Raw genomic sequence first — 27,578 nt, 5'->3', positions numbered from 1 at the left:
GGAGGAGTGGGGATCGATATCTCCTTTAATTTTGCTATTATAGCATCGATAGATGCTGGTGTCGTGGGGAATGCATATCTAGCCCTACTTTCTAGTTTCGTTAATATTATATTTATTATGGTTGGTTTGTGCTCTTCGTTTGTAACAATTTGTTTGACGACGTTGAGTGCGTCAATAAAATTACTTAGTTTGTTTGGCGCGCCATCGTATATGGGCACAAGCGCCGACACTGTTTTAATTATATCGACTAAATTGGCCATTTTGGCAGACTTGTTTAGTCTAATGCAGATAATAATTAACTTTGATAAAGTTTTGAGGGTTAGGTCTGATTTATCCCCTATATTTGATAGTTTTTGGTTGATTATCAAAATTAGTTCCCCTGTCAATAATTTTTCATCTCGTGAGCACCGGGTCACCACCTCTGGGGTAATTGTATTTTCTAAAATAATAAAAAGATCGCCAATATCATTTCGAATTTGTTTTATTTCAGTTAATTTCCTCGTCAAAGTTGCTTTCCGATACATTCGGTTCGGAGCCTTTTTAAATTTAGACAGTAGAGCTTTCAATGTTACAAGTTTTGCTTCTACTAGGTCCATTAATTGTATGGTATTTTTCTTTTTTAAATCTACACATTTTTTCTATATTATTTTTTTTTGTATTTATAATTTTATTCCCTCTTTAAAAAAACCTAGTAGCCGTTTATATTTAAAAAAAAAAATATATATCTTAACTTACATATTACCACAGTAGCCGATCATATGGTGAATTTTGCCTTCTGGTCGTTGCTGCATGCTGGAGTGGTCCTGCTGCCTCGATGTGGTTGTTGTTGGCTTTCTCCGTTCGCTTCGCCGGCAGCATCCTGGCGATGTAGTCCTCTACTGGTAGTTCCGTTAATATTTGCCAAGTCCAAATGCCACACTATTTCACACCCCAAATGCATTCGTATGGTTTTGTATTGTTTTCTGGTAATGTCTACAATTATCATTACACATTATTACGCACTTTGTATAGTGTTCACGACTCCTTTCCTTTCTTTTACTTAAGGGGGTAATGAAAAGTTTTGTGTTATTAGAGTTCACAGCACTTTACACTGTGGATACGTTACTTAAACGTATTTCTCTTTGCATATTTTCGCGTGAGGTTGCCTTAGCGTATTTCGTGTGCGCGCGAAGGCACAGGTATAGAATCACAATTGCTACTAGTGTCAACATTCCACCAGCGATGAGTCGAAACTCAGTGGTGCTTATTGTATTGTTTGTAATGTTCACGTCTGAAAACCAACCCATTATGCTTGGTATGGTTTATATTTTTTTTTCACTCAGTGTTCAATCACTTAGCCAAATCGTGGCTAACACTAAATCACTAGCCAATCGCGGTTTCACATTTACAGTTTCGATTTCGCGGTCAATTGCGGTTTCGCGCATGTATCACTAAGTATCGCGGTTCCGCGCTGACAGACACTGTCACGGTCGCCAAATCGTGGCTTCTCCTTCTCCGGAGCGGGATGTTTCGGAAAACTGAATAATCATTCCGGGTTGATGGTTAAAATTGAACTGCCGTGTATTCTTTGCTTACCAACTAGCTTATATAATAACCTAAATTATCGTTGACCCGAACTCAAGCCACCATCGGTGTTTGGAAAACAACCAGATGGTTCTTTATGGTAACCATGTGTTAGCCCATGCGGAAGACGAATCGCTGTTTGTACGCAAAGCGTACATGCGGCGAGAGACAGAAAAATAAACAAGGAAAAGTGTCGAATAGCAATAATATTTTATGACCCAGTGATGAATGAGTGTGAAGCAATAATTTGCTTCTGGGTCGTTTGGAAACAATGTTTTTAACATTGCTTTCTAGGCAATATCGTTTTTGGGTTATTGAAAAATAATGCATGATGAAGATGCAAATTATGATTCCTTGCGGTATTTCGGCTTTTTAAAAAAACCAACCGCTCTACTCGGAGTTCTCGATAAAACTGAACTTTATTCTTCTCGATTTGGTTTACATTTTTGATTTGTATACTTAAAGCTATCGTCTCTGATTCGAAGAATATATGCGCTGATCTGAGTCAGCAGAAAATGTGCTCTGGGATTCTGCACGCTGCTCGCGTGATGATTGCCGGGGGTGTTTTATTTATTTGCTAGCGAATCATAGCTTCGTGGGTCTGGTGATAACTGCTCTCCCTTCGAGTGTTGAACCTCCTGGGTCAACGTTAAATTGCTGGTTTGGCTAAATATGAAGATGCCGGTTGATAGTACTGCGTGTTCACTGCTTCTATGGGATCCGTTGATTCATTCTTTGGTTGATTTGAACTACTGTGCCTTGGGATCGAAGTTTGATCAGAATGAAAATTATGATGAGGATTATGGACGTAAATGAAAATGAAAATCCTCCTATGAGAGACCAACTATGCACGGTTGTCTCTGACTTGAAATGTTCCAAATATTTAAGATGCTGGTGTTGTCGTTGGTGAAGTGAGTGGACGTCAATTTTGTTTTCTACACTTTCTTGCATCACTATCAAACTTGTGGATGGGATGAAGATTCGTTGATTGATTGTTCTGATGATATTGTTAGCATACTTGTACTTTTCAATTGATATTGAACAGTTTCGATATACGATGATGAAAGAGCCGGTCAGGTTTCTATCGGTAATTCCGCACGTGTTATGTAGAGTGTTATTGATGTCGTTAAGGAGCACCGTCATCGGGCTCAGTTGGACTGTAGGTGGATGTGTAGAAACGTGTTCATATGTGCATCTGCTTTCTATTCCCTTGACTATTTTAGAAATGCATCTGTCTTCGGAAACATCTTCTAGGTCTGATCTGTAACAAAGGCTCCAATTGCCAAATCGTTTACATGGGTTTTTCGGGAGTAGAAGTTCTGTAGATCCTTTGATGTAGTTATTTCCCTTTAGTTGGATGCGTTCTGATTTCTTGAAGATTGCCTCAATTCTAATATCATCATAGTTTTGTGGGTAAAATGTAGGTACGTTGATTACGTAAAGCAGTATCTCGTTGTCTTTTTCAATGGTCACCTTCGCGAGGTTGAGCACTTCTTCAAGGAGTTCTGTGTGTAGGCCTTGTTTACTGAGAGTTTCATCTATTTGTCTGATTCCATCCGTGGATAGTAATTTATAATTAACTATTCCTACTTTGGCAAATGCTATTGATTCTTGAATTGCTGATACTTGATCGTTTAAGATGTCAAAATTAGATTTATTATCTGGGCTTTTTCTATTGCTAGTGTAGAGCTTTTTGATTCTGCCTTAATTAGTTCATTTATTGCTTCTGTCAAATTATTCAGATTACCGAACATCTCATCGTTTATTAAGATTTGTTTGTTGCTATTGTCTACAGCTGCATTTATTTCATTAGTTATTAATCGTAAATCATCAGCGTCTGGTGAGCCGGACATCCATTTCCATGCTCGTCCTAATGCGTCCCATCGTCTCTGTCTCGTCTTTGGTTTGAGTTGTTCGATACGATCTTTCAGATCGTTCACTTTTTGATCAAATAATCTGTTTAAGTCGGGATAACTAATGTGAATTGTCGAGAGGTGCGTTTCCATTTTTGATATTGATAATTCTATTGCTGTTATGTTAATCGCATGAACATATTTCTGATATCCTTCTATAATTTTTGCTTCTCCTATTTTTACTATCGCCACTGGTTCTTCGTTTACGTTGTGAATTTCAATGTTTTGGCCCAGAACAAGGGGTAACCTGTAATCAGTTAATATTAATATTTTTTACATTAGATTTATGTAATTTCGAATTTTGTTCGTTTCTAAATGTAACATTTTTATTTTGTTGAACATAGTGTTTTTTAAATTTTGGTTTATGCTTAGCTCTTATTATTTTGTCCTTCACGAACACCTCTTTACCTATTTCGAGTTCGGGTGGTTCAATTCTGTTTTTGTTAAATGTCGTTAATTGAGTTTGCTGTGTTTTTGTCAAATTTGCCAAAATTTCGTCGTATTGTTTTTGTCTTATTTCTTCTAATTTGTCGGGGTCGATCTGTTGGTTTGGGTTCCTCGTTTTACCAAATACAATTTCTTTGGGTGTCATGGATGTAGAGGAGTGAATGGTGTTATTGTATTTTTCAATGACTGTTTGAATGAGATTTCTAACTGTTGTGTCGGGAGAAAGTTGTTTTTGAATTCGGTACAATTCTATGACGGTAGAATGAAACCGTTCTACTGCACCGTTGACTTCTGACTTGTGGATTGGTGTCCGATATACCTGAATGTTTAACTCAGCCATCCAACCACGAATGTTTGGAGATTGAAGACCTCTTTCGTTGTCAACTACAATTGACTCCGGAACTACATGGGATGTGAGTGTGGTCCACATTCCTTTTTCCACATGAGTCGCGTTACGAGATCGTATCGGTACCATGCGTCCATATTTACTGAATTTATCGATGCTTGAAAGAAAATACTGTTCTTGAATTTGGAAAATATCGATGTGTACAATTTGAAATGAATATCTTGGAATCGGGGTTTCTTGAATCGGTATTATGAGTGGATGTCGATCGTATTTGGATATATTGCAAACGTCACAAACTCGAATGAAGTTTCGAATATTTTGCGTGAGCTTTGGAAAGTAAAACTCTCGCAAAATTTGTTCTTTGTTTTCATTTATACCGCGATGAGCTCTTTGATGAGTTTCACTTATGATTTTCTCTTGTTCTTCCGGGTTTGAAACGTCTTTTAATATTTTCTGTGTGAACCGAATTTTTAGGACACCTGCTCGACTGAAAAACTGTTTGTAGACCTCTTGAAGTTTTCCTAAGATCTCTTCGGAGGTATATAAACCGTTTAGTTTTGTTGGATCGAAAAAGTCTTTAAGTAGTGTTGCTAAAATTTGGTCAGTCAGGCTAGTTCTTCTTATGACAGTACGACGTATTCCTGGAAAAGGGTGTGTTACTATTGTGTCTGGATGACTATTAACTTTTTCAATGATGACTTGATTACGGAAGGCATTAAGTGGAGCTTCTGTAGATAAAATATAATTTGTATCATCGTCATCTGCTGAGTGTTGGGTAGGGGATAACGAATGAACTTGGATGCGACTCAAGGCATCCGCAACAACGTTGCTACTACCAGGTTTATACACGATTTCATAATCGTGTTTCTCCAGGTAAGATTTCCAATTTTTTAATTTTGCATTAACGTTTCGTGGAGACAAAGAAACGGTTGATGGTCGGTGACGATTTTAAATTTCTGTCCATAAATGTAATTTCTGAAAACTTTAAGTGCCCAATAGATTTTTTTTTTATCCCATCCGTTTATTAGGCTCATTTAGCAATTCAGCTGTCACAGAGCCGAATTTATTCGTATACATTTTTATGTTAAGATAACTATTGTTGTATATTATTTAGGCTTAAGATTCCTATCCATCGATAAACATTTGTTTTTTTTTATGTATGACACAGTAGCTGTTTAGGCCTAAGAATATTCCAATTCTATCGATACACAACACATGCCGAGTATTCCATTTCTATCGATACACAACACATGCCGCCTTTTTCGGCGTTAGAATATTCCTATTGTTCGAATGTTCACAGTTGGACTGTTCACAACGGGACTGCTGATATGAGGCTTCCATTGCTGTGTTAGAATTAGCACCAATTACCGATGCAGCAGATTGTAATATGAGCGGTAAGGGACTGGGATTACCGACACATGATGATTGTTGCGTGGACGTAGTAGCTAGAATAACACACAAAGATGGTCAGTTGAGGGGCCCTGAGTTATTAGCTCATGATCGTTCGCTTAGTAGCGGACACGCAACTAATTAGGCTACGAAGACCCCCTTTTTTTCTTTTTTTTTTACACAAAGACCAGCCCTACACTTACTAAAACATTACACTAAAATCAACCTAACTCTAAAGATTCTATTGTAAATTTATCTCTTTAAAACTTAAAACACTAGTGTTTACCCTCTGTTTATCATTTTGTTATAGATGAAATCTAACTTCCTACAAAACATGCTTATCTCTAATCATAGAATTATGTTCCTAGTCTCAAGTATAAGATATATGCTTAATGTCTAATCCCGTTATGAAGTTACCAATTAAAACTAATGGCTGGCCCTTGTTAAATGACAATCTACTCAATGAAACTAAGATCAGGCGTTGGGAACCTGCTTGTCGAAGTAGAAACAGCAACCACAACATCTGGTGAGATCGCTGGAGGAGATCCTGATAGCAGCTGTAAATTAACACAAGCTTGTAGGCGATTCGCTTGTGGGACTATGCTGGAAACATACGACGCTCTAGCAAATGGTAGGACCCTCAATAGGATGTCATGATCTGCCAATCCCGCGGTATTACTCAGCAGCTTATTCTCCTCTATCAAATAAAGAAGCAATGCCCTCATAAGCCTTGCCCCCAGTTCTCCTGTTGGGAACACGGATGCGGCAATAACTGTCCTTAAAGATTTTGGAAAACTTTCTTCGAATTCAGTTGTTGACAGCGCCACTGCTCTGGGGATCACTAGGTCATCAAAGCTCAAGATAGTCAAAGTCATGAGGGGGAATACAGCAGCTACTCTTGATAAAGTGATGACGGTGTTACCTCCCCTACCAACATTGTTGGCAAGGGCATACCTATTCTTCAGACTTGAAATTCTAGAGCGTCCTGCTTCGTTAGCGCGCATTAACATTTTATCCACATTGTTACCACGGCTCAAGAACAAGATAATCATTGCAGCAGCGTCCCTCCTGACAGCATCCCTATTTCGGCCATCACCTACTAACCCTCTTCTAAATATCTCCTTAGCTATGCCCACTACATTAAGGCCTTGATATTCAAAGTCAGCTAATGATTGCTGTAAGAAAGTTCTAAATTCATCACGATTTAGCATTCCCACAAGTTCATTCATAACAGAACGAACATCATCGATGCTATTGATATCTTGGCTTGTTGACGGAGTTGACATCTTGACTAACGATTTAGTTTGCTCACTTCAATTACAGGAAAAACTAAATGGCTGTATTAGCTCTACAACGGTTTCTATCTGTTATACCACAAGGCTTTAATCAAAAAACTAAAACTCAAATTGAATGAGAACTTGAACGACAAAAATAACAGTCAAATACAGATTGATGATGCAGTTTATTATATTTTAGGGCTGACTCTGTGTCAAGTGATTTTTTGATTTGCCCAATAGATGGCTAGCATCTCTTTCTCGGTAGCTGAGTAATTTTCCTCAGCTTTGTTCAAAGTTCGGGATGCAAAGTGGATTGGCTTATCTTTGCCAATTTCACCTTGACTCAACACAGCGCCAACAGCGAAGTTTGATGCGTCTGTTGTAATAAGGAATGGTTTAGTAAAATCAGGATAAATGAGCACGTCATTACTTGTAAGAATCATTTTCATTTGTTCAAAACACTTAATTTCATCTTGATTAAAGCTTATTTGTTTTTTAGAATCAGGGTTTCTCTCCCCTCTCAAAAGATTTGTTAGTGGTTTCGCTATCTTAGCGAAATCTTTCACGAATCGCCTGTAGTACCCAACAAGACCTAAAAATCCTCTCAACTGTTTTAAATTTTTCGGTTCGGGAAAATTTTTGATTACCTCTATCTTCTTTTCGTTGGGTTTAATGCCCTTGTCTGAAATAATATACCCTAGAAATTCAATCGAAGTGTGGAGAAATTCCGATTTATCTAATTGAACTTTCAGGTTTGCATTTTCCAAAGTTTGCAACACAATTTTCAAATTTTCATTATGCTCGTTGAGATCTTTTCCGAATACAACTACGTCATCGATATAAACGTAGCAGCGCTTGCCAATGTGCTCACGTAACACATCGTTCATCGCTCTCTGAAAAATAGCGGGAGCGTTTTTGAGGCCAAATGGCATACGAATGAACTCGTATTTTCCATAATTGACCGAAAAAGCGGTTTTCTCTACATCTTTAGGATTCATCCTTATTTGATGAAATCCTGATGCCAAATCAAGAGTTGAAAAGTATTTGTTTCCTCCTAGTTGGTCTAAAATATTTGAAATCTCAGGCATTGGATACCTGTCAGATATCGTTTTCTGATTCAGCTTCCTGTAATCAATAACGAGTCGAATTTTTTTTTCTCCAGAGGCATCCATTTTTTTAGGAACGATCCAAACTGGGGAATTCCAGGGTGATCTAGAAGGTCTTATAATTCCTGATTCGATAAGTTTTTTCATTTGCTTGTCCACTTCATCTTTATAGGCCATGGGATAGGGGTATGTTTTTTGATAAATTGGTAAATCGTCAGTAGTGCGAATGTCACATTTCACATTTGTGGCACATGAAAGGGTGCTTTTAGGGTTATGGAAAATTTCATTATATTTTTTCAGAATGGGTATTAGCTTTGAAATTTCTTGTTCAGTAAGGTGATTGAGTCTGACTTTTTCTGTAACAGTTACGGAGTTTATTTTCCTGGGTGTAGGAGTAGGAGTATAAAAATGGATAGGAATGTTTAATGTATGGTTTCTACCGAATACTTGCAGAATTTCTTGATTTGAGATAAGGTTGAAAAGCTTGTTGAAGATTATACCTGTACCTATAATTCCATCAAAAAATGTATGGAAGTCAAAAAATTGAAAATTCGTAAGTGTCTTCGATCACTGGTGAAAAAATTGCAAGATGGGTAACTTCAGAAATAACATTTTTTCCTGTAACTCCTTTGACAGGTTGTTGAGGAATTTTGAAAATTTTCTTGCCAGAATTGAGTGCCCATTTTTTCGAAATTATATTTATATTTGCTCCGCAATCGATTAATAGTTTCATGTAACCTTTTGTAGTGGGAACTTTAATAAACGGAAGCGGGGAAATGTTCTTTAATCGAACCATTTCGCTACCCAATCTGTGTGCTCTAAAAAATTGGTTTCAGTTTCTTTTGACTCAATTGGCTCTTCAGAAGTTTCATCATCAATTAAATTTAAGTTTTCTAATGGTTCTGAATAATTTTCTTCGTTGAAAAATTCATTGTTTGTTTGAATTTGCTCATCATACCACTTTTCGTATTCAGAAGGGTCTAACTTTTCTTCTAATGTGTGTGCTAATCTTTTAGCATGGGGATCGTGTGCTCTCATGGAATTGCTTGGCCCTCTACGTTGAGCTACTGGCCGATTGCCATAATTCACATGTTGAGTACGAATGGTGCTTGTGTCCATTGGCTCGGGACGGGGTTGAGCTGGGACAAAAGTTCTGTTTGGTGCAAATACATTAGGTTGCATGCGCTGTGGAGTATTTTGAATTGTGTTTTGACGTGGGGGAAGTGGAGGCTTTCCTGAATATCTCCTATCAAAACCGGGCAATGCAACAGTTTGTTTAGGAGCTGCACTTGGAATAGGGTGCCAAGTAGGCATGTTTACTGGAGCATTGCGCGCATCCAGGTTTAAATAGTCAACGCAGTAGCTGTAAGCTTGTGCTAAGCTCTGCGGTCTGAAATTTTTGCAAAATCTGGAGAGTGGGTCTCCGAGTTCTCTTATGAAGGTATCAAGTGCAATTTGGTTGTATAATCTCATTAGAATAATTTCATTTCCACGCCATTGATCATCCATTGAAATGGCGGAACTGATGAGAGTCACAAGCTCTCTTACTCTGCTGTAATAACTCTCAAGGCTTTCAGATTTATTACGCATTAAAGATTTCATCTGATTGTCAAGGGTCATAAGATCCCTTTTATCAGCGTAATAGAGTTTTAACACCTCTTTAATACTCTCCCATTGGGTAGGAGTATTACTGGTGATAAGAGCGTCGTTGGCTTCGCCCTTAATTTTCCTCCTAATTGTTTTAATGAGGAGATAATATTGGAATGTGTCCCTGAGGTCCACAAAAAGTTCCAATACAACTTCTACGTCTAGCATCCACTGGCTCAAATCTCGTGGATTGCCATTGAATTCGGGTAGGTCTCTCACTATTTGAAGAATTTTACCTCGGTCCTCGAATCCGATATTTCGGTCGATCACGAACCGTGGATTTTGGATTGGATTAGGATTTGGAATTGGATCTGGATTTGGATTTGGATTTGGATTGGATGGTGGGAGCAGACGCGCTGGTCTGATAATTGGAATAGGTTCAGCCATTTTTGTTAGCTTATAAACTAGCACTTGCACTCGCGTGGGGTTTTTTTTTGTTTGGTTCGATTTGGGTTAGTTCAACACTTTGTGATATTTTAGTGGCTCGCTTACGGTGGGTCCGGGCTCACCACTGTGCTATTAGTAGGCGTAATCGCGTTTAATAAGTTTTAATTTTTTGTTCACTCGCGGTAATTATTTGGTTGATCGGTTTGAATTAGTACAAACACTTTGTGATATTCTAGTGGTTCGCTTACGGTGGGTCCGGGCTTACCACTGTGTTGTTAGTAGGCGTGATCGCGTTTAAAATTGTTATTTTAGCTTAAAACTAATTTCTTTCTCGGGGGTTAATATTATACTCACAATAATATTAATTGGATGCACATCGTCTCGTGCCGCGGGACAATCGCCTAGGTCCAGATAGTCCTTGTTTGCTACGGGTTGTGGGATTCCTCCTTAGCGCACCTTGTCGCGCTCCAACAACGCAAATCCTCAACTTGATTGAAGATGGCTCTGGGTCCGGATGTTGAATTCTCCCAGCGGGAGGCAGCTAAAGATGTCTTCGTAATTACTTATCATAATACTCATAATGACCACACTTTTGGTCATTTTTTTTTTCCAAAGCAGTGCAGATGTAATAGGCGCGGATCACGAATTCGTTCATTTCGTGTGTCCACATGATTCGTCGCCTAGTAGTACCCACAAGTGTGGACGACTGTCGTCTGACAGTCGCAACACGCCTCGTAGGCGCAGCGTTTCGTTGGTGATGTCGATGGCTGCTGTTTCCGTGTGGCGGTAGCTCTTCGGGTTGAACCCGGCTGGTGGCCCGCTCTTGCACATCGCCCTCCAGCCGCTGGCCGCTCGCTCTTACGCCCGTTCCAGGACCAGCTCCAGTTCGGGGACCCTCCTCGGGTGATCGCATTCGTAGTATTCGTCTTGACCTTAGCTCCATTGTCTGGGTGTATCTCCTTTGCCCGGGAGACAGCGGGTTGGCAAGGCCTCCATGACCCGGGAGGCCTTCCCCGGGAGAGATATAGCGCTCTGACTCGCTCGCACCCCCTCACTTAGCCACTTTCGACACCCGTTCTCGGAGCCAAGACCAGGTGTGTGTTTCCAGTTCACGCCCGATCTAAAAATGTCGTCATATGATCTTCGTGGAGGCGTGAGATAGGAACATTTGAGACCAACAGGTAGGCTCCTACCCTAGTGTTGATCCCCATTTGAGAACCATTTGGTTTTTTTTTTTTTTTTTTTTTTTTTTTTTTTATAAAATCTACTAGGGAGAGCCCTAGTCAGTATCACAGATAAAAGTCTTATCAAAATATAACAAATCTAAACAAATGGTTTCTAAAAAGAAATATCATCCATATTACTATCCCTCCTGGACATGGATATCCGGGCTAATTCTCTATACTCATGATTTATATTTTCATTGCGAAGATTTACATTTCTTTTTACGTGCTGGCGATACATCCAATATAGGATAAAACATGTCAAGAGCAATACCCCTGTCATTATTCGTGTTAATATTTCTGACCAATATAAAGGGCAGAATACAATTTCTCTTTCCATTGATATGGATATTGCATGGATAAGGGAGACACACCCATTACTAAGCCGGGAAATATGATCCAGGAGGTTGATCAGGTAAGCACAGGTAGTAGCCACTCCTAATGTGGCAGCCAATAGTACTTCGGCCTTACCCATTATGAATGATACTAATGATAATTACTTATCAGTTGCTAAGGGTCCCGACTTCGGGCGCCAATTATGATTCCTTGCGGTATTTCGGCTTTTTAAAAAAACCAACCGCTCTACTCGGAGTTCTCGATAAAACTGAACTTTATTCTTCTCGATTTGGTTTACATTTTTGATTTGTATACTTAAAGCTATCGTCTCTGATTCGAAGAATATATGCGCTGATCTGAGTCAGCAGAAAATGTGCTCTGGGATTCTGCACGCTGCTCGCGTGATGATTGCCGGGGGTGTTTTGTTTATTTGCTAGCGAATCATAGCTTCGTGGGTCTGGTGATAACTTGCATAGGGATGCTACACCATAAAATCCATAGCAAAGGGCAAAAAATAATATTAATATTTGATAATATTTGGTTCTGAGAAGAACTGTTATTTGGAACGGTTTATTGTGGATTATTGTGTTGCTGGGCTGGGTTTCGTACATAACTACATAACAATTTGTTTGTGTATGTACGCTGCAAACAGGAGCCAAAAACGAAAAATTGGTTCCGCGGCTCATCTCATTCTACACCAAAATCCAAATATTGCTGACCAGCTTCATCATAGAATTCCGTTGTGATTTGTAATCCAACTCATGATAGTATTTCATGCTAGTCAACTTTTCTATCCCAAGTAAGTCTGCAACATCCTTGGTCGCTTGGGCACCAAATTCACTTCCTCTATCGGTCGCAAGAGTTTGTGTGGCGGCAGTTTTATTCATTATTTCGGTTGTTAAAAATTCTAAGGGTAGTATCTTTCTCTAAAATTAACTCTAGGATTTGAGGAAGGAAATCCTCTTCCTGTTCATAATTATTTCTATATCACGCGGAAGTCGATGGTTGATACCAATAGACTTCCTTCTTTACCGGCAATACTTCCAGAGCATCTGATATTGCTCTATTGAAGGTTGGCGGTGTGAAATTCTACGCCAAGCCTAGAATCAATCAGCACACTTCGTGTAAGCCATTGACCCGAATAACACGTCAATTATCTGGAGAAGGACCGATATGGCGGCACTCAATGTGCGCAGCGAAATGGGTTGTCACTAACACATATGCTTCGACCATTAAGTTGATGTAACACTATTTGTGCAGTAAGTACATGCTACACAGGCGGGTTTCTTGCTTTTACAAAGAAAGCCGTGTTCGGGTTGTTTAAACTTGCAGTACTGAACAAAGATATCGACCACTGTAGTTTCTGTAAACTCATAATGACCACACTTGCGTCCAAACGTATCGCTCGTTCGACCGCAATTGAACCTAAACCTCAGTCTCAGAATAGAGAAGCTTCAGAAGCTCTCCTGTTGATTGAACTTGATCGAAAAACATATTTTATAACGCTGCTTTCATCAATGTGATTTCTTTGATGTAGTGAAATATTCACTACATCAATGAAACATGTAGTATTCTTCATTATCAAATCCATATCGATTGCATAAAATAAACTCTTTCGTTTCAAAGGAATATTTGGAACTACTTCTTTGAAAGATTTATGTTTGGTTTTAATTATGATATTTTTTTTATTTCTAATATCTTGATATATTAAATTAGCACTTCCGGAAAGCAGTAATAATTCCTCAGCCTCTTTTTTGTTTAGGAGAGGGTTTGTTATCGTTTTAATATCTTCAAATAATCTTTCAACTTCTGCGAGCTTAATTCTCAGTGTAGCCTTTCTTAATTTTCTTAATTGCTCTGATTGTAGTAATTTTGCGATTAATTGTAATTCTTGTATTTTGCTTTCGATCAAACTTGCCATTTAATTAAAGGCGAAAGCAAAATTTTATTTCCGATTTTATTGATGTATTTTCGTGGTACAAGTAGTCTCACAATTTTTGATACTTCTTAGCAAATATATAATCTTGAAGTGGTCTTCGGCGTTTAACTTTTAAAAACGATTTATTCGAATAAACACATAATTTATTATCTAAATACAAATTTTAAGATAAACGCGAACGGTCACGGAACGGAATAGAATGAGAACTGAACAGCGTTGTGGGTTCTGTTGCTAGCGGTGATGCAGCAGAACGATGGCTGTTGGCTGGCCGCGATCGTACGATGTTTGGAATGTGCTGATCGTAGTCCTTTGATGTGTATATCATAACATAATTATATATAATCTTGTTCGGGATGACGTGTTCGGGGTTTTAAAAAAATGAGATTTGATTTAATTTATAACTTTATTCAGAACGACTAACGACGCGCGGTAACATCATATGATTTAATTGAACTGAAAACTGAAACTGAACAGCGTCGTGGGATCTGCTGCTTGTATTTATCGATGATTAATGCTGATGCAGCAGAACGATGGCTATTGACTGACCGCGATCGTACGATGTTTGGAATGTGCTGATCATGGTCCTTTGGTGTGCATATCTCTTTATTTCTTTATTTATTTCGTCAAACTATAGTAGACAACAAAATACATACATTACATTACAATTACAATATACTTAATAAATAATTTATAGCTATATTTATGAAAATCAATTATAAGAGGTATCATGTCTTTAGTATTAATAATAAATTACGAACTGCAACGCAGCAAACATATATGATAAAACTGTAATTCACGAATACAATGATCTTTCAGTCAATGACTTTTTGAATAATTTCTTCGTCATTGTCACATCAATTACATTACTGTACTTATTGTACGTTCCCATCAATCTATTAAGTGGACCATTCATAGCATATAAAGTTCGAAATGAAGTTGGTTTGAACAAATTCCGTGCTCGCAAGGCTCGTGTTGGAGCATAAAAATTTAGATTTTCAAGTAAGTTTTCAGAGCTAATCCTGTGTGAAACTAAGTCAATTAAACATGAAATTGTGGCATTTTCTCTGCGTTTCTCAAGTGTTTCAATATTTATTAACATACAACGAGCTTCATATGGGGGAAGGGGAGATGTTGTCCAGCCTAGCTTTCTCAGGGCAAATAATAAAAATTGTTTTTGTACTGATTCTATTCGATTGGAGTGCAGTTCTTGATATGGTGCCCATACAACACTGCAATATTCTAAAATAGATCTTACAAAACTTATATAAAATGTTTTTATTGTGTATGGATCACTGAAATTGTAACTAAATCTTTTTATGAAACCGAGCATACTATTTGCTTTATTGATAATTGTATTGTAATGTTCGCCAAAAGTGAGTTTCGAATCAAGAATTATACCTAAATCTCTAATTTTGACGCATCTCTCTACAGTTTCAAATCCTAGAGAACAGATGAAGTCATAAGTTTCATGTTTTCGAGTATACGATATAATATTACATTTTTTCACATTAATATCTAAAAGACTTTTCACGCACCATTCGAAGAAAACATCTACTTCTTGTTGGAAAATCACAAGTTCACTACATTTGGTTACTTCAATGTACAATTTCATATCATCAGCTTATATTAGAATGTTGAGGTTAGTTAATACTAGTGACACATCATTTACGAATAGGATGAAAATTAAAGGGCCTAAGTGAGAACCTTGTGGAACTCCGGATGTGACATTCACTGGATTAGAGATTTTTCCTCTAAAGCAAACAAACTGTGTTCTATTGGTGAGGTAAGATTCTACCCACTTCAATAAAGTTCCAGTTACTCCCATACGCGGGAGCTTGAAAATAAGCATTAGAATATCTACTCTGTCGAAAGCCTTGGATCTTGGAAAGGCTTCGATATTCGATATTCGTATATGTAAACTATCACAGGTCGCCGTGCACTAATTCACTGTCGTTCGCGCTCTGCCTGGTCCGCCAGATATGGTATGCGGAAAAGTGGTTATGGGAAATAAGTAAGAATGCGGAATTGAGGATGAGAAAGAATGAGGGTCAGGATGTTTTATGTTTAATTGGAATTGGGGTTAGTTAGTATGCTACACTTGCTGAAGTCTGTATATCATAACGTAATTGTATGTTTTTACATATCTTTTTTATACTTGACTCACCATCTCGATCGGTGGTATTCTACTACGATGTCGGTGGGGCTGAGCTTCGTGAAGAGAGTCGCGTAGATGGTTGCTCCATGTGCGTCTTCAATTTTAATGTTGTAACCCCTTTTCGGTTGCTTGGGGTGCTACTTCTTATATTGACGCCATCCGATTTTCTCCACTAGTGTGATGTGTTCTACCTGGGCCTCTGCCTGAGCCATAATATCTTCGATGGTTTCGTTCCACATGTTTTGGTCTTTTGAAAGTCACTTGTTCATTTAATCAGTTAATACACTTTTCATTGGTTAATACGCTTTCATTAGTTCATTCACTCTGTTCGATTAGCACATTCTCATTAATTAATTCACTTTGCGCGCTTTAAAAATCTTTCCTTTATACTTGTTTGAGCTGTGCTACTCGCTCCGTGTGGTTCTTATAGAAGGTGTGCATCTGTCGCACAACACCGTAGCCAAGCGTGGCACCAGCAAGGATGTATAAAGCAATCGTTTGCGGTGAACTAGACACTGGGGCGTTCGACACTATCTCGCCCGCCGAGAAAAAAACCATTTTTCGATTGTTCACAGTTTCACTAGAATGTTCGTTATGTTTCTCTTTTATCCGAAGATTACAGGTTCGTGTCCGGTCACGGTCGCCATGTGAAGGGATTAACGGGAATCCGCGTTGCCTTAAATGATCACTATCATGTGGACACTTGTGATATTAATTGAATAGGCACTGACACATCTTGCATACTGTTTAACGCTGTATATTCATAGTTAAAGATTACATCAACTGCATGATCGTATGATGAATTATATCTAACGCTGATTAGTCGAACTGACTTACTTGAACTAATGTCCTGAACTAGGCCCTTACATTCTACATCTCCTTTTTATATCGCTTAATCTAAAACTCAACACTAATATTTTCTATGCTAAAGGAGGAGTGTCTTATATTTGCTTTATACTTTTATTCAAAAGGGTTTTATTCATTTCTCGTCACCCCACGCGTGCATCCGCGTCGAGTGTCATACAAGAACTGTCTTAATGCTAGTTACATGTGTCTTAAGCTAACTTAGCCAACAGTTTGTGGAGAGTTTCATTGGGAGGAGCCAAGTCGATTTCAAAGGGGAATAGCCAATCAATCGAATGCAGTGTTCGATGTGAATGGTGTCAAGAAATAAAATTGCTTACTGCGCTCATAAGCGCGCATATCGATTTCATGGGAAATCGTAAAGTGTCACGACGACTTTGTGTACGGTCGCGTATTTAATCAGAATAGAACTGGGTTTGTTTTGGTTTCTGGTTTATTGCCTTTAGCTGCGCGCGACATGATGTAAGGGTGCATTCATATCGCCCGCGCATGTTGGCATGGACGAATGTGGGAGAAAAACAATTAACGAAATAATGCAGTTGCGCTTGAGGAATGTTTCGTGGGAATCGTAAATTGAAGTGACCACGCATGAGTCATTTATTTTGAAACAATCAACTGCTTATGAGGAGAAGGATAATTTGTATATTGGGAGTTTTAAGATGGACTTTGGAACGGGGTTTGAAATCATACTACACCATCCCTCTTTAAGAGAATGATGTAATGCAATGGAATCATTCTTAGTATTCAGATTATGGATTAATTATTCCTTGGCTTCTCTCAATGTTACAAATATTTTATAGACTTTTTATAGGTTTCTAAACTTTTATTTTCCAAAGCTGTTGGTATATTGTAAACAATGGTATGTGGTTTTGTATAATATTGGTAATTTGATATATTTCTAAAGATTTCTATAAATAATTGTAATATAATTGGTTTTTGCGAATGAAGTAACTTCTCTAAAAATGAATGTTGTTTGATTTTATATTTTTATCAATCTGTTTTTGTGTACTGTCTGTGTATGTTCTGTTTTGGGGTTCTGAATCCTGCAGTTTGTATCTAGTATTTCTTGAACTATATATGGTCCGTCATAGAATGGATCAAGTTTTCTTCTGTTTTCTATTTTTAGATAAACTTTGTCGTTTACTGTTAAATGAATTGGATTAATGACATTTTCTGAGTTTTTTGCTCTTTGAATTTTCTGCTCAATTAATTTGGTTCTTGCTATTTCATTAGATCGTTGTAATTTAAATTTTAGTTCTTTACTATATTGTTCAAAATTATATATTGGTTCAGTTCCTTTTTCAAATAATTCTTGTGGTAATTTAGCTTTAGTTCCAAAAATTAATTCATGAGGGGTAAATTCATGGTGTGAATGTGGGGTTGTGTTATAATTGAAAGCATAGAATTTTAACCATTCATCCCAATCCGATTGATGTTCGTTAACGAAAGATCTCAGGTATTCATTTAAACATCTGTGATTTCTCTCCAAAGAACCAATCGTCTGAGGGTGATAGGCTGTACTAAATTTTTGTTCAATTTTAAGCATTTCACAGATCTGTTCAAAGACTTCGTTATTATACTCAGTTCCTTGATCAGAACGTAAAGTTAAAAATGTTCCGTAAGTTAAAATAAAATTGTCTACTAATGCTTTAGCAATTACGTTTGCTTCTTTAGTAGGTACTGGAATTAATACGACATATTTCGTTAAATCGCATTGAATACTAACTACATATCTATTGTTGTTGTTACTTTTTGGTAATGGTCCAACTGTATCTATTGAAATACTTTCGAATGGGTGATTTGGTGTTGTAGTAACTACTTGTTTTTCTTTTGTATGCTTTATGACTTTGTTTCGTTTGCATAATTCACAGGCCTTGATGAATTCTGCAATCGATCTTTTCATATTGCTCCAATTATACACTTCTCTAATTTGAAGGTACAACTTATGTTGACCAATGTGACCTCCTGTAGGGGTGTTATGGTAATCATTCAATACTTTTTGGATGTCTTTTATTTTTGTTAAAAACATTGGTGGATTGTAAATAATAATTTCTATTGAATACACTTGAGTATTCGCTAATATTTTAAAGTTTTCAATTGATATCATTTTAAATATTTCGTCTTTTGTCGACAGCGCTAATTTCTTTTGGTTCATTTTAATCATTGTTCCTTCTATTTTCAGAAGTGCAGATTCTAATGTCTGACTTCCATGTAAAATTTGTTGATGCACTTGGGCAATAATTTTATTGTTTTTCTTTAAATAAAATATCATTCCATATTTGTCGACGCGTGTTTCGAGTTTAATTAATTTCTTCGTTTCTGATGGATTATTTGTCATGTACGTAGAGAAGTGATCAGTTTCTCGTGGTACAGAAATTTGATTATCAGATGTTTTCATATTTGAATTATTTTTCGAATTACGAGTCATCGCTCTTGTGCTTACTCCTAATATATTTAAATTTTTTAATTCATCAGAGGAGGTTACTATTCTTGATAAAGCATCTGCTCCTACATTTGATTTTCCTGCTATGTATTCAATTGTAAAGTCATATTCTTCTAAATCAAGACGCATTCTAGTTAATTTTGAAGTTGGATTTTTCATACCGAATAAGAAAACTAACGGTCTATGATCCGTTTGTACTAAAAATTTTCTACCGTACAGGTAAGGTTTGAAGTAATTAATAGCCCAATGTATGGCTGTTAATTCTTTTAGAATCACTGGTTTATTCTTTTCACCAGGTGTAAAAGTTTTGCTTGCAAAAGCTATTGGTAAATTTCCATGTTGTGTTTGTTGAGACAATACAGCTCCACAACCTATATCTGAAGCATCTGTTGTTAATATAAATTGCTTCGTAAAATCTGGATATTGTAATAATCTTGGTGACATTAATGAATTTCTTAGGGTGTTGAATGCATTTTGACAACTATTGGTCCATATAAATTGTGAATTTTTCTTCAATAGTTGATTAAGGGGATTTGCTATTAATGCAAAATTTGGTACGAATTTACGATAATAATTACAAAATGCAACGAATCTTCTAACTTCGTCTGCATTTTTAGGAACTGGATAATTTTGAATAGTTGAAAATTTGGAATCATCTGGTAACATGCCATATTCTGTTATTTTATGACCTAGAAAGGTAACTTCAGTGCTAAAAAATTTGCATTTCTGCGCATTTAGCTTCAAATTGTAATATCTTAATCTTTCAAAAACTTGATTTAGATTTGAAATATGATGGTTTACAGAACATCCTACGACTATAATATCGTCGATGTAAATGAAAGCTAATTCTGGTGTTAAACCAGCCATTGCAATTGTCATCATACGTTGAAAACTGTTTGGACTTATATTCAATCCAAACGGTAATCTTGTATATTGATAATGTCCGTTTTGTGTTGAAAATGCCGTAAATTTTCTAGACTCATTGTCCAAAGGTATTTGATGAAAACCTGACATGAGATCTAATGTTGAAAAATATTTTGCTCTGCCAAGTTGATCTAAAATATCGTCAATTCTTGGTAGAGGAAATTTGTCTGCTAAAATTTTTTTATTTAGTTGTCTAAAATCAACGACTAAACGCCATTTTTTGTCATTATTTTGGGATTTTTTCGGTACTAGAAGTATAGGAGAGTTGTATGGTGAAACTGAAGGTTCCACTATATTACTCTCTAACATTTTGTTTACCTGTTGATTAATTTCGGTTTGTTGCGCATGAATCGTCTTGTAATTAGGAATATATACAGGAACTTTATCACTTAGAACAATGTTCTGTGAATAGAAATTGTTTTGAGTAACATCCTCCTCTGGAAGACAAAATATGTCTTGATAATCATTAATTAATTTTTTAAATTTATCTTTAGCATATGGAGGAATTTTGTCCGTGTTTATGCTTTTAAAAATCTCTTCGGATCTCTTATTATTAATATTTTTGGTATTTACATTAAGAATAGAATAATCGTTTAAAATACTTAATGTAGGCTTAAATTTAGAATAATGTATGTACAAAGGTTTATTCGTAGTATTTACAAATTTTACATAAGGCTTTAAAGGTGAAATTATAGTGTTACCACAGAAAACTCCTGGGTAAATTTCTTCTGAATGGACTACCATATCCTCTCTAATGTTTAAATATGGTATCCTTCTGATAACTTCACTACGACTTGGTAGCATGAAGCCTTCATTTAAGTTGTCTTCTATTGGTACTGAAATTTGTATATTGGCTATATTAAATGTAAGTAGCCAATGTTCATAATCTATTAAACATTTATAATTTATTAAAAAATCTCGACCTAGAATACCATCAGCCGTAATTGGTAAGTCTGCGGTAACTAGGTGAAAATCGTGATTTAAAATTAATGTATTATTAAAGCATAAAGATGTATTTGTTAAACCTAATGTTTCTACACTATTTTCCGTAATGCCGGTTAATTTAATCTTATTGTTAGTATTTACATGTTGATTTGGGAGAATATTTCGTGCTTTGAACAACGAAATATCTGCACCGGTGTCAATGATCAAGTTGCATATTTTATTTCCAGTCATGTGCACTTTGACTTGGATAAAATTTGATGCATTTAAATTTAATGTCAAAATCGGTATGCCTGTCCGTAACAATTGTTCAGTTAGTCGACATCTGTTAGCAATTGTTACTGGTTGGCTAAAAAATAATCGGTATTTGCTTGATTGTTCCCATTATTTGCAATATTGTTGTTGAACGGTACCATAGCTTGGCAAGTATTATCTGATTCGTTTTGTGGGTGAAATCCATTATTGTTTGCATGATTATTCAGTCGAGGAATGTCTTGCTGATTTACTACGTACATTCTCGCTGGTACATTATTTCTATTGAAATTTCTGTTAACGTTTCTGTTTTGATTTTGATTGAAATTTCGTTGAAAAGGGTATTGTTGTAAATTTTGATTGAAATTTGGTTGTTGTCGGGAATTTTGGATTGAATTTCTATTAGTAGGATACTGATGGTTAATGGGATATTGTCGGTTGAGGTTTCTATTGAGGTTATTTGGATATCTTGCTTGATATCTTCCCTGGAAATAATTTCTTTGATTATTTCTTTCATAAACCATAGGGTTTCTGTAATTGAAATTTCGGTTTGTGTTATAATGATTTGGTTGTCTAGCCTTAATCGACTGCAGTACGACTGCGTTTGAATCAGTATTGTCCTTTTCATTTTCTACCATTACGTTGATGGCCTCTTGTAAATTGTCGAATTTGCCAATTTTCAGCATCATTTTGGTCTCTCTGTTGGGTGTTTCTTTGATAAGTGTTTTGATCCCTACCTTTTGAGACATTTTCCTTGCGACTGTGTCGGGAATTTGTTCTCTTATATAGGTATCTTTGAGCTTATCTGTCAATTCATCGAGTTGTTTAGTGAATTTCTCGATTTCATTTGTCGATTTGAGTCTCAAATTCATCAGATTAGCTAAGGCTATGTCTGAATTTGATTTCTCTTCGCAATTTGTTTGGATTTTTGCGACTATTTCGTCATAATCCGTTGGAGATATTAAGAATAAATTTCTCGCTTTTCCAGTTAATTTTGTTAGTATAATTTGAATTGCGGCTGCTTTGCTTTCGATTGGAACTATGGTCTTTGCCAAGTTCACCGCGTCTATAAATGATTTAACACCACTTGCGTTTCCGTCATAAGTGGGTATCAGCGTTGCTAATTCAGCGGCTGTTTTAATATTAAGAGCCATGTTGGATACTTTGTGTATTTTAATATACCAAATTAAAATTTTTGTCAATATTTTAAATTTAATTTTTCTTTGTTTTAAATTAATTTCACTTTTCACTCTCAATAGTGAATCGTCAGTGCTTAATTTATAGGGTTTTAGTAAACCACTTGATTTACCAAGTGTCTCTGGTTCACTATCGTATTCCCTTTGTATTACTTCTGATTCATCTAAAATTTTGATGGCCTTCTGATATATTTGTTTCAGTGCACCATAAGTTTCAACTTCGTCATTCCAGACTGAAGCTCCAAGTCTATACTCGAAAGATTTTAGTATTGTTCGATATTTGGCTAAGTTTTCTTGTAACTGTTGCCTTTTGACTTCAATATTATGTAAAGTTCTTGGTCTGTTTTTATTTTTGTTCAAATTCTGGTATCCCTTTTTCAGATATGATTCAATTTCTTTGAGTTGTTCCATTTAGGAAGACTCATTTTTATTCATAAATTCTCAGAATTTTATCTTTTCGGACTAATGATAAGAACAAATTTGCGAAAAAATATATATATTATTTTATTGATTATTTTTCATTTGCCTTCTATTCCTTTTTGCTTCGGCCAATCTTTGTCGTCTTCTCTCTTTCTGGCCGGGAAGTTTTAGCCACGTAATCGGATCACATCCGGGTAATTCATCTATTCTGTCTAGTAATTCTTCATACGATTCGAGTTTAGTATTTTCTCCAAATACTACTATATCAGGTGCGAAAGCTCCTTCGCCCTTTCCTTTGCTTACATCGGCTAATAATTTCAGAAAATCTTCAAAATCGTCTTTAATCATTTTTATAAGATTTTTGAAGTAGAGGTAAAAAAAAATAATATATAATTTTCGTTATATTATTTTCTTATGATATTATTTCTTTGCTGTAATTTTTGTATATTAAGTTATTCTATTAGCGGCCATTCATATATAGTCTAAAGCTTTAGGCAATTGATGCCATAGTTTGTGCCGACTGTGCAGCTTTCAGTGCTTCTTTACGTACACACTGCTTATAATTCTTGTATAGTTTAATGAAAGCAAATATTAATAAAATCGCAAGTATAATCCATAATAATAACTCTTGCGTTTCGTGGAATAAAGTGTGTTGTTCCACGTGGTTTAGGATATTTACTTGTGGGTCTCCTGTATTTTGAATAGTTTTCTTGTCAAACAGGCCCATTTCTACTTTCTCGAAGCATATTCAATTAATTACATGCATTGTTTTTCATTATGCATTATACATTATAGTCATTGGTAAATGTATCGAAATTTATTGTTTCTATACCGAATATATTATTATCAAAACTCATTATTTGGAAATAATTTTTATAAATACTTTGTAACCGAGGGTATGTAATTCGAACACTTCATAAAGAAACATATAATCATTCTAGCCTATGCGTTCAGTTCGATAAGTGCTGTACGTTTTATTTTGATATACATCGGTTTCAATTGCTTACTTCATATCGTCGGTTTCATTCCAGATTTAGCTCCTTCTGCTCTCTGTTGGTCCCGCCTGTCAGTTCCTTATTGCTGACAATGGTCTCGCCTTCCGATGTTCCTGCTTCTGTTCATTTATCTTCGCGTTACACTTTCCGCTGCTGCTCTTGCTGTTTCTCCTTATTAAGGTTAACTTTTCATTTTATTCACATGGGAAAATAAGTTGTCTCTGTTGATTTTCTCCCAGCACTTTTGGTTTGATCTTCATTGAAATTATTTTCGTAAGGAGTTTTTTTTTTATTTTGTTTCCCTCCTATTCAGTGTCAGTATTTATATTACACCGCTTTTCTGGCACTTTTCCGATCACATTGTTTGTAACACTTTTTGAATTTCTCCCAGCACTATTTGTTTAGATTTCGCTATTGTTCCAATGTTTGCTGTTCGAATTATCACTCGCCTGTTGGCACGACACTTAATATTCACTATTTAAGCTTGTCCAGTTGTCCATAATAAATATATATTTCATATATATTTTTTTTTTCAGTCTGCGCTAAAGTTGATTACACAAACTTCGGGGATTTTTCTCCCTTTCCTTAACTTTTCTTCTCATACTTTTATTTTGGCTTTTCCATTGAGCTGTGGCGGTAATTGCACTCAAGTTTACCACTCGCCATGTAATTATATAGTTTATATTGTAATGCCAATAATATTGTTCACATCACCAATATTGTTCATCACACGCGGCCTTGTACTTATTTTCAATATTCTTCACATAAATCACTTCCGAAGATTGCAGGTTTAATTTCACGGTCGCCATGTCTTATATTTGCTTTATACTTTTATTCAAAAGGGTTTTATTCATTTCTCGTCACCCCACGCGTGCATCCGCGTCGAGTGTCATACAAGAACTGTCTTAATGCTAGTTACATGTGTCTTAAGCTAACTTAGCCAACAGTTTGTGGAGAGTTTCATTGGGAGGAGCCAAGTCGATTTCAAAGGGGAATAGCCAATCAATCGAATGCAGTGTTCGATGTGAATGGTGTCAAGAAATAAAATTGCTTACTGCGCTCATAAGCGCGCATATCGATTTCATGGGAAATCGTAAAGTGTCACGACGACTTTGTGTACGGTCGCGTATTTAATCAGAATAGAACTGGGTTTGTTTTGGTTTCTGGTTTATTGCCTTTAGCTGCGCGCGACATGATGTAAGGGTGCATTCATATCGCCCGCGCATGTTGGCATGGACGAATGTGGGAGAAAAACAATTAACGAAATAATGCAGTTGCGCTTGAGGAATGTTTCGTGGGAATCGTAAATTGAAGTGACCACGCATGAGTCATTTATTTTGAAACAATCAACTGCTTATGAGGAGAAGGATAATTTGTATATTGGGAGTTTTAAGATGGACTTTGGAACGGGGTTTGAAATCATACTACAGGAGGAACCAACTCGATAATATGTGAGCGCGTTCGATTGGTGCGAACGAGGTCAAAGCGGATAACAAAAAAAAAGTAGTGGGCGTTTCTGTGTGTTGTCATTTCACACTTGACTGAAGTGGGTTAGTTCTGCATAATGTTACGTTGCAAGGGTGAGTGGTTGTTATTTAATATTGTCCATAATTCCGAAGGAATTATATCAGCCAGCAGCACGGCACAACATGCTCGCGCGCGCGCTGCTTGTCCATAATTCCGAAGGAATTATATCAGCCAGCAGCACGGCAGCACCGCATGAAACACAACGTTAACGGCACAATCAGTACACGGATACACGGTAACACGAAAAATTAATTAGATTAGCTTATCAATAATTCGAGGTCAAACTTCTATTGCTGGTTTATTTATAACCTTATCTTATCGCACACGTGCGCGCGCGGGCATGTTGTGCCGTGCTGCTGGCTGAAATAATTTCTTCGGAATTATGGAGCGCCCTCGTCCGATTCCTCCAATTCCAAAATACTCTTGCAATTGGTTGTCAATTGCGCAAATATGAGTTTCATCTTCTGTCCTTTTGGTTTCTTGCAGTGGGTTAGCCATTGATACAGTTTACTTACAAATTTATTCTCTACAATGAGTTGTCCCACTTGGTGCAAGTCTAAAACTTTTGCAATAGCTAATGGAGCTAACAGTTTAAAAAGAGAGTACATATTTTGTTTTTACTTGTTTCGTAATTAGTGAATGTGTTCCCCACGGAAATTAAATGATGACTGGTAGCTTGTTCATAATTCCGAAGGAATTATATCAGCCAGCAGCACGGCACAACATACCCGCGCGCGCGCGTGTGCGATAAGATGCGTTGAGCCCAAGCTGGGTCATCTAAATTAAACAATTCTAATTTACTCAAAAAAACCATTGGTAATCTGTCTAACACTTGTAAATCCCCATATTTACATGCCACAGTTGTGAGCTAGTGGCATAAAAATGCTTTTGATCTACAAACATGTATGATGATAATTTATGGCGTGGGAATGAATTTATGGGAATAGGATTGTTGGGATTTTACGACAAGTGGGAAAAGAATAATGGTAATGAGTTATCCCGCTACAAGACCAAATCTGGCCAAAATAACGCTGGAGAGTCGTGGCTTCTTATGAATGGTAGCAACCGCTTCTGGAGACATTCCTTCTCTTAGACATCTTTGTTGATAGTGCCGGTAGAGACGAAAGATTTGAATTTTCGGCCACACCTGCATATGGCCTGCCAAACCAAGTACTTTTTGGTGAATTGAGACTGCTTCTTGGTCCGGAAACACTCTGCTACGGCATTCCTTCCCATTACATTATAAAAAGCGAAACCCGGAAACTGTTTGAAGTCTTCGAGAACATAAGTTTCATCGTCCATTATGGTGTATGAACATTTTTGCCAAAACTGGTTGTAGAGCAACTTAGCACGGCTTTTAGCAGTGAAATTTTGCTTATCATAACGGTTGGGCACCTTTTTCACTTTGTACGCCTTCAGTCCATGCCTCTGCTTCACTTTTTGTACATATGATTTTGATTTTCCCACTCTTGGAACCACATTTCTAACTGAAAGGTTGGGATGTTTCTCAATAATGGTAACCACCTTTCGGTCCATATGTCGGGAGCATACTTTTCGATTTGTTTCGCTTCCAACCTTCCGATCCACATTTAAGCACTGGTCAAACGATTTGCACACACTAAACACGGTGCTCTTCGGCAGTTTTAGCTTTCTGGCGAGATCGCGTACCGACAGTGTTGGATTTTGCTGCCGTTCGCGCAAAATGCGTTTGCGTACTTCCACTTGATTCGACGTCATTTTACCAAACTGAAGAGCATGTTGGACATCGAAATAAAGAAGAGGGTTTCAGCTGTCATGTAAGTGAAATATTTCATAAACTACACTGAAAGAAAAGTGTCCGAAATTTAACGTGGTCAGGCTTTAGTTTGTGTATGTACGCTACAAACCGGAGCCAATAGCGATTTGCGTTAGTGACAATTTGATCACTGCTTAAAAAAGCCATTGTTCATAACTTCAAAGTCTTCTCACTAAAGCAAAGTTGATTTTCACGAATTTCTTCATACACTTTCCACTTCATCACTTCTAAAACCTCTTCTGGAACCTTTGGGTTTTCTTGATTTGTGTTCTAGTATTTCTTATGTCGTAGTATAGAAAAAACGTCTCGGTTACTACGGAGGAATTTTCGGCATTAATTAATCCGCGCATGTCGATGGTCAGAAATCAACTCTGTATTCTTTGTTTACCAACTAGCTTAAATAATAACCTAAATTAGCCTTAACCCAAACTCAGGCCATCGACGGTGTTTGCAAACAAGTGTTGACCCATGCGGAAGCCGCATCGCTGCTTG

General features: G+C 36.8%; 1 pseudogene; it reads right to left on the bottom strand.

Annotated features, from left to right (window-relative positions):
* Positions 1-2,902: 2,902 nt before the first annotated feature.
* Positions 2,903-3,737, bottom strand: LOC129774514 (uncharacterized; annotated as a pseudogene).
* Positions 3,738-27,578: the final 23,841 nt, after the last annotated feature.

This window comes from Toxorhynchites rutilus, chromosome 3 (assembly GCF_029784135.1).
Source record: "Toxorhynchites rutilus septentrionalis strain SRP chromosome 3, ASM2978413v1, whole genome shotgun sequence".
Classification (NCBI taxonomy): domain Eukaryota; kingdom Metazoa; phylum Arthropoda; class Insecta; order Diptera; family Culicidae; genus Toxorhynchites; species Toxorhynchites rutilus.
Note: the sequence above shows the minus strand (reverse complement) of the source record. Positions and strands in the feature narration are given on the sequence as shown.